The 8,843-nt window shown below is 48.3% G+C and overlaps 1 long non-coding RNA gene across 1 annotated transcript; it reads right to left on the reverse strand.

The window, feature by feature from the left end:
• Positions 1-377: 377 nt before the first annotated feature.
• Positions 378-6,531, reverse strand: LOC103349697 (uncharacterized). The gene is made up of 3 exons (XR_016234764.1): positions 6,237-6,531; positions 6,076-6,121; positions 378-1,637 (listed from the first exon to the last, which is right to left on the reverse strand). It is a non-coding gene; the product is annotated as an uncharacterized LOC103349697 (long non-coding RNA).
• Positions 6,532-8,843: the final 2,312 nt, after the last annotated feature.

Below are 8,843 nucleotides of genomic sequence, written 5' to 3' on the forward strand. Positions count from 1 at the left end.
TTGTCACTCTGTACCACAGCTATGGCGTGTGACTGAAAGAACCATGGTCTAAAAGACAAGCAGCTTCCCTCTAGACCACAGGGTCTCCCTCTCCTGACTGCTTGCTTTGGGCAAGTCAGCTGCTGTGAGCAGCCCGACAGGGGTCCAACAGCAAGAACTGAAGCCCCTGGCTGACAGCCCTGGGAGTGAACTTGGAAATGGATTTCCAGCCTGCTCAAGCCTGGAGCCGGTTGCAGCCCCCGTTGGCCGTGTCACCACGGCCCCCTCAGTGGGCCTGAGCTGAAACTACCCAGAAAAGATGCCTCCCAGTTCCTTTGAGATAATAAACGTTCAACTTACGAAATTTGGGAATAATCTGTCATCAACCCACAACCACTGAGTTTGTGGCAATTATTTATGGGATCAGTTGAAATGTGCAGGATAGAAGATGCTAAAAAAAAAGACAACCAGCACACCACACACTAAGTGCTTTGTGAAGACATGGAGCTTCCACGTTTGTTGGTAATACACTCCACGCCGGGCCAGGAGGGCCAAGGTGCTGGGCCAGGAGGACTGGAAATCAGCCCAGGCTCCAGGTGTCCTGCCACAGGTTCAGGGCTGTGTCAGACCACAGTGGGCAGGCGAGCATGCTTCTTCTCCCAAGGGCACTCCCTGGGTTAGTGGTCACTCTGGAGGCGATATTCTAGTCCAGCCAGGTGGTTCGTCTTTTTTTTTTTTTTCCATTGAGATCTCCCTTCCAGATGCCAGAGCATCTCATTTCAGAGGGAGTGTGGAGACAAGCAAGGTGAAAAGAGGTCAGAGGTGACGGCAAGAGCAATGAGAGGTGTTCCTGAGAGGTCGCAGAGCCCTTGCAGTCACGACTGTGCACTGTCTCAATGTGCTCAGGCTGCTATGGCCAAGTGTTACAGACTGGGCGGACTAAACAACAGAAATTTCCCAAAGGCCTGCAGGCTGGGCATTCAAGATCGGGGCGCCAGCATGGTTGGGTTCTGGTGAAAGGTCTTTTTCTGGTTAGCACATGGCTGCCTTCTCTGGGTCCTCACGGGGGCAGAGAGAGCAGCAGGGAGGGAACACCCTTTGGTGACTTTATCTACACTCAGTCGCTCCTCAAGTCCCAGGTCCAAATGCCATCATGTTGGAAGGTAGAGATTCAATGCATGAATTTGGGGAGGACGCAATCAGTCCATAGTACCCCCCCGATCTGTTCCCCCACTGATGTCCTGTACCACCTGCAGTCACCCTGTTGGCTTTCACAGATGAACCTGCCATAAGGATTTTTGTCCCCAAATCTGAGCCTGGAAGCCCTGAGCTGTACTAAGCCAGGACTCTTGGCTGCTGTGGTCTTCATGGGAAAAGCCTTCTCTGCTTTTGTAGCGTGCTCGTTCCACACCTCTCATCCTCTGCATCTCCTCCTGGTCAGGCTGACATGGGAGTGTGTCCAGAGTCAAGTTCTCCAGCTGCATGAAGACAAACACAGGCAGCAGAGGCGGCAGGAAGTGGGTTCCTGGGTGCTCGGCCCCTTGTCCCCTCTTAGAAGGCTTTTCTGTGTTTGTGTCTTGATGGGCGTAGTAGTGAATGCAGAATTGACACACAGTAGGTGCTCAGCAAGTGTGACTCCATCTCCCGCTAGCTGTCAACTGAAGAGCACACAACAGAAATCCATTGGTAAATCCTGGGCAGGCAGGGTGCACCAAGTGAAGGAGAGGGGGCTTATGGTTTAGATTTGCAAAGTAGTCAGCAGTTAAGAGCCACATAACATTCCTAAGGGAATCTTCCTTCCAGGTTACTGATAAAAAAATGGAGGCATGAGATGTCAAGACACTTCCCCTGGTCCCTCGGGGACAGAGGGACAGAGCCGGGACTCAAACCCAGGACTTGCCACTCCCACCCCACTGGCTGTGGGCACTGGGCAGGAGTGCCTCTTGTCTCCAGCATAGCCAATGAGAGTCACAGCAGACCACCCAGAATGCAGAGACGGGACGTGCCATCCTCACCCAGGCCCCGTCTGTAGGAAAGGGCAGAGGCCCTTTGTCCCTGGCATCTGCCACATCACAGGCCAGAGCTGCAAAAGAAGTGACCAGCACGTGTTTCTCAAGCAAGGCTAACTTAGGGGATGGCCAGCTGCCCTTGGAAGGTGACCTCAGACTCCCCCCTAGCATCAGGCTGCGAATGGCCACCCAGGGCAATCGGCAGCCTTTTTGTTGCCCAGAGTGGACATGCTCAAGATGCAGGGTCACTGTGCGCTCGTTACCACGTCAGCTGCTGCGTCTTTGGCTGCGCTTTCTCTACATGTCTGAGTCTGGAGACAGAACACACACACACACACACACACACAAGTCACAAGAATCAGGTCTATTCATGGTACTTACCGGTGACAGCAGGGCCCACGGAAGCCCAGGATTCAGGCTGAGTCCGTCTCCCAAGCCTCAGCACAGCTGCCAGGGCACAGGGAGCCTCCTCTGCAGGTGCCCACTTACCCTGCAGCTGAGAGAGCCCAGGAAGCAGCCTGCACTGGCTTGGGTAGCTCCCAGGCGATGAGACTCGTAGGAATACAGCACTGAGGGACAGACGCGATGACTGGGGTGTGATTTGTCCCCAGGGCATCCCAACCATTGCCCCAGTAGAGCAGGATGTCATGTTGCCCCGAGGTACACCATATCATGAATATGTTTTTAACAATAAGATCATGCGTATGTTTTTATAAAGAACTTCCATTTTGGGGCCAGTGCTGTGGCGTAGTGGGTTAAGCTGCCGCCTGCAACGCCAGCACCCATATGGGTGCTGGTTTATTCCAGGTTCAGGAACCTGGATTAAAGATGGAGATCCCAGGACCCATATCAATTATGACTCCAGTGCTTGGGCCCTTGCCACCCACATGGGAGACTCCAATGCAGTGCTGGGCTCCTGGCTTCAGCCTGGCCCAGCTGTGGCTGTTGTAGGCATTAGGGGAGTGAAGGGGTAGATGGAAAATCTCTGTGTGCCTGTTTGCGCTTTGAAACGAAGTGAAAATAAAAATAATAAAGTAAAATGTAAAGAATGGTTTTAGTTTACCACTTGAACAAATGAAAGTGACACTTGTTGTAGCAGGTTATAGTCTCATTGAATTTGCATTTTTTTAAATAATGAAGAATGGCATCATTTTATGGTAACTTTTTTAAAAAAAGCCTTCTTCTCCTCATTTAAAAGACCACTATCACCTAAGCATTTAAAGCCAGATGATAGAAAATCTCATCTATGTTTTCAGGATAAATCTATGTGTTCTTTTCTTACATGCCATTTTTTAGCTCTAATGCAATACAATTAGAATTGCATTAAATTAAAAGTGGGGGGTAGCCAGCGCTGTGGCATAGCGGGTAAAGCCACCATCTGCAGTGCCGGCTTCTCATATGAGTGCTGGTTCTAGTCTTGGCTGCTCCACCTCCGATCCAGCTCTCTGCTATGGGCTTGGAAAGCAGTGGAAGATGGCCTAAGTCCTTGGGCCCCTGCACCCACGTGAGAGACCCAGAAGAAGCTCCTGGCTCCTGAATTCAGATAGGCCCAGCTCTGGCCATTGTGGCCATTTGGGGAGTGAACCAGCAGATAGAAGACCTACCTACATCTCTCTCTCTCTCTCTCTCTCTCTCTCTCTCTCTCTTCTTCCCTTCCTCCCAACCTCCCTCCCTCCCTCTGCCTCTGCCTCTCTTTAGGTCTGCCTTTCAAATAAATAAATCTTTAAAAAAAAAGTTTATATAGATTAAAACAACATATGTGCAGTCTTTGACTTCTGATGGCTTAATTTATGACTTTCTGAAACTACAACAGTGCAAAAGTGATATTCATTCTGCAGAAACTATACTTAGGTTTTGGATTTGGATCTTTTCCCCAGTTAACAATATGTGGTCCAGTCCTTGCTCAGATGCAGGACAGCTGACAGTGGGCACAGCTCCCAGCCAGTCCTGCAGTCACAAGCGGAACCCATCATTGCTTGGTGGTGCCCAGTGCTCTGAGCTAGGATCTATGGTAAGCTGAATGTAACAAATGCATTTTCAACTTGCAACTTCTTCAACGTAAGTTGGGTCTATCAGGACATAACCCCACTATAAGTTAAGGAGCATCTTTATATAAAAATGTGAATACATAATTAAGGAGAAGCATCCTTTGATGTTTTTGAAATCTTTATATGCCTCTTGAAAAATTTATAATTCCCCTTACAGATCTTTTACACCTGTTTCATGATTCATCTCCAGATGTCCTTTTTTATTTTCTTTTGGGAAAATAGTAAAAGGTACTCTATTATTAAGTTTTCTGACTACTTTTAATAAATAGAAATCTTAGTGATTTTTGTATTTGGATTCCTTCTTTAAAAAAAAAAAGATTGATTTATTTATTTGAGATGTAGAGTTCCAGACAGAGAGAGAGAGAGAGAGAGGTCTTCCATCTACTGGTTCACTCCCCAGAGGGCAGCAATGGCCAGAGAGGGGTGGATCCGAAACCAGGAGCCAGGAACTCCCATGCTGGTGCAGGAACCCATGCACCTGGGCCATCTACACTGCTTTCCCAGGCCACCAGCTGGGAGCTGGATGGAGGAGGAGCAGCCAGAACTGGAACCAGCATCCATATGGGAGGCCAGCGCCGCAGGCAGAGCTTAGCCCACTGCTTAGCTTCCTTCTTGAATCCTTTCATTGTAATTTTCTAGCTGTTCTTTCTCTAGGATTTTCCAGATAGGAAGGAAGAAAAAAAATCATAGAATTTTGTCCCATTGTTTCCTTCCTTCCTTCCTTCCTTCCTTCCTTCCTTCCTTCCTTTTTTTTTTTTTTTTTTTGACAGGCAGAGTTAGACAGTGAGAGAGAGAGAGAGAAAGAGAAAGGTCTTCCCCTTCTGTTGGTTCACCCCCCAAATGGCCACTATGGCCGGTGCACTGCACCGATCTGAAGCCAGGAGCCAGGTGCCTCCTCTTGGTCTCCCATGTGGGTGCAGGGCCCAAGGACTTGGGCCATCCTCCACTGCCCTCCTGGGCCACAGCAGAGAGCTGGCCTGGAAGAGGAGCAACCGGGACAGAATCCGGAGCCCCAACGGGACTAGAACCTGGGGTGCCGGTGCCACAGGTGGAGGATTAGCTTATTGAGCTGCGTTGCCAGCCCCATCGTTTTTATAGCTAACCTTTTGTCGAAATGTATTATCTAACAGGAATGACGATAAACAAGAAAAAAAAGTGATACTGACATTCTTACCTGGTTGGCTATAAACAAAATAATATGACTCAAGCACGATGTAAGATTTTCATTTGACCCTTATGATTACCACATTGGTAACAATTACTAATGTTAAAAAAAGATTGCTATTAACAATTACACTTTAACAGCAGCTGAGGCATATTACATGCTAGTTTTACCCATTACAAGAAATTACGTTGAAAGGATTCAGAACCCCCAGTCTAAAATGTGCTACCTTGGGAGACTTGACTTTGAGTTAAAGGCATTTGAAAAACAGGTATAAGAAAAGCAGGAGATGAAATTCCAACCTGGAAGATGCTCTCCCTACACCAGAAGGAAAGGATCACTCTTGTAAGTGGCGATGAGCGACCGAGGTTGAGGGAAATCTGCACACATGTTATTACACTAATCTTTATCTTCTGGTCACACGCCTGCCCAGTTACCCCAGAATGAGAAATTTCATAATTGATTGCTCTTTGCCCAGTTCAGGAGGGTCTTCATTTCATTATGCAGGCTCCCTGGCCATGTAAAACTTGTACATATTAAATAAGTGTGTATGCTTTTTTAATGTTGATATGTCTTATGTCAATTTAATTCTCAAGACTAGATGAAAACAAAAAAATCCCAAAAGGGTGCAGGGAAGGTTTTGCCTGCCCTACAAAATCCTGGGTTTCTCATCAGCAACCGCAGAAGTCATAGAACACTGGAATCATATTTTCAAAGTTCTTTAGGCAAAAGCAACTCTCAATGAAAAATTTCTCTCCCTCCTGCTCTGTAACTCTGCCTTTCAATTAAATAAATCTAAAAACACAAAAGAAGCCTGGTGACGGAGGAAAGTGGTGTGGAGAATGAGGAACCCGGCTCTGTGAGGACATGGCCTTACCTGACTCGTTCTGTGCTCTGTACTGGAAATCCGTGTTTAGGACCCACTGCAGGAGACAGAAAACACAACGCACTTGTAGATCACTTAGAATAGAATAGCAAGGATTAGAATTGTGGCTGGCACTTTGTAATTTCTCAGTATTTGTGGAACAAATCATAAACCTTTGAGCCTGGGAGTTCAGGGAAGAGAGAGCACCAGAGAGAAAGATCTTCCATTCGCAGGTTCCCTCTTCATGTGGCCTCAATGACTAGATCTAGGCCAGGACAAAGCCGGGATCCCAGAACTCCATCCAGAGCTCCCAGGTGGGTGCCGGGCCCTAGCACGCAGGCATTCCGGGCTGTTTGCCAGTTGCCTTAACAAGGAGCTGGATCGGAAGTGGCTGTGGGATGCTGGCAAGGCAGGCAGCAGCTAAGCCCTGCTGCTGCTCCGCAGGGCCCACCTCCATCACCAGGTTTTACTTACCGCATTCCTTGTCTCTGTGGGCCGGGTCTCTGGTTAACACCTGTCACCTGCTCCCCCTAGCGTTCAGAATTTAATCAGCTTCCGTAGCTTAAGGAGCTGCGCTAAGCTCTTCCCATATTCTCCCCTGCAGTTGGCTCATCAGTCTACCTAAAATTCCTCGAATCCGTTTTACGTTCATTCATCTGTGTCTGTAATATGTGTCTAACCTCCGCCCCCCCCCCCCCATTTTTCCTCTTGCCCTTCTTTGTTTAAATAGTGCTATACATCACTCAGGATGATTGTCATACCTCACATCACCTGTGGAGCACTCCTAAAACATTCCCCCCATCTGTGATCATTAGGTTTCCCTCTGTTACCTGTTGTGGCCCGATTCAACCACTGACAGCACTTAACACATACTAGTGGAAGTTGGCCATTTTGGGGTCTGTCTCTTCCATTAAACTGTAAATCTTTCTTTCTTTGGACAGGCAGAGTTAGAGAGAGAAAAAGAGAGAGAGAGAGAGAGAGAGAGAGAGAGAGAGAGAGAAAGGTCTTCCCCTTCTGTTGGTTCACCCTCCAATGGCCGCTGCGGCCGGTGCATTGCGCTGATCCGAAGCCAGGAACCAGGAGCCAGGTGCTTCTCCTGGTCTCCCATGCGGGTGCAGGGCCCAAGCACTTGGGCCATCCTCCACCGCACTCCCTGGCCACAGCAGAGAGCTGGCCTAGATAGAGGGGCAACCGGGACAGAATCCGGCGCCCCAGCTGGGACTAGAACCCAGTGTGCAGGCACCGCAGGTGGAGGATTAGCCTAGTGAGCCGCGGTGCCGGCCTAAACTATAAAGCTTTATATAATGTCTTACGTGTTTGGCCTATCACAGCGCCTAAAACATAGAAGACACCAATGACTGGTAGGATTCAGTTTTAAAAACATTTTAGCTCTGGGGTCCACCTTTTTTTTTCACAATAGCAATATTTTTTACAAGATAACAGCAATGTAGAAAATTGAGAGGAAAAGGGGTATTCATTATTTCACTTTTTGATAGATTTGTTTTCAATTTTTTACATTTTACTCTAGCTTTATAAAAAATAGTTTTTATTTCATGGGGCCAGCACTGTGGCATAGCAAGATAAGCCTCTGCCTGTGGTGCCAGCATCACATATGGGCACCTGCTCATGTCCCAGCTGTTCCTCTTCCAATACAGCTCTCTGCTGTGGCCTGGGAAAGCAGTAGAAGATGGCCCAAGTCCTTGGGCCCCTGCACCTGTGTGGGAGACCTGGAAGAAACTCCTGGCTCCTGGCTTTGGATCAGCACAGCTCCGGCCATTGCAGCCAATTGAGTCGTGAACCAGCAGATGGAAGACCTCTCTCTCCCTGTCTCTATCTTTCTCTTTCTGTCTATAACTCTTGCCTCTCAAATAAATAAAATCTTAAAAAAATAAAAAATAAATAAAAAAAGAACTCAAATCAAAGGTATAGAATAGTGCACAAATGAGAACAGGATTTACTTATAAGCGAGAGAAGGCGGGTGCACACACATTCATGTGGAATTTAACTTCCATGTGGTCATCATGGCATCTTCCTTCCTGGTTCTGGATGAGACACAGGTGCATCCTGGGACTGTGGGTCTATGAAGCCGACAGGTGAAGGCAAAAAGTTATACTGCAGGGCTGGCGAAAACTCCAGCTCGCCTGGACCTAACCAGCTCCTGGCCTAGTTCACCTGCTGCCTCCCAGGATGCACATTGCAGGCAGATGCACTGCAAGCAGAGGCCCAGGCACTTGGATGTGGGCTGGGGCGTCCCAAGAGGCAGCTCACCCACTGCTTGAAACACCTGCCCGGAGTGGCTGCTGACACACGAGCAAATCAAGCTGCCGGATCATAGTCTGTGCACGTGAAGATGTCCTCTCAGGTGCATCACTTTCCACCGTCATTCTCCCTCCCAATATTTGCTTTCTTTTAATTTTTTTCATCTTTAAAAAAGTTATTTATTTATTAGAGAGGTAGAGACAAAAAGAGAGAGAGAGAGAGAGTGAGCTCTTCCCACCCTCTGCTCACTCCCCAGATGCAATGGCAGGGCCCAGACTAGGCCAGGTTGAATGAAGCTGGGAGCCCTGCACTCAGTCTGGGTCTCCCATGTGGGTGACTGGAGCCCAATCTCTGAGTCATCACCACTTAGCAGTGAGCCAGAGTCGGAAGCCAGGTACTCTGATATACTCCCTGCCGCCGCCTCCCCCCCAACCTCCATTTGCTTTTGATCAAGTCTCTCTCAATTGTGCTGACCTCCTTTGCTCTCTGAGTGCTTACTGCCAACGACGAGTACAATATGA

This window comes from Oryctolagus cuniculus, chromosome 5 (genome assembly GCF_051225735.1).
Source record: "Oryctolagus cuniculus isolate XC-2025 breed Fujian yellow rabbit chromosome 5, ASM5122573v1, whole genome shotgun sequence".
In the NCBI taxonomy this organism is placed as follows: domain Eukaryota; kingdom Metazoa; phylum Chordata; class Mammalia; order Lagomorpha; family Leporidae; genus Oryctolagus; species Oryctolagus cuniculus.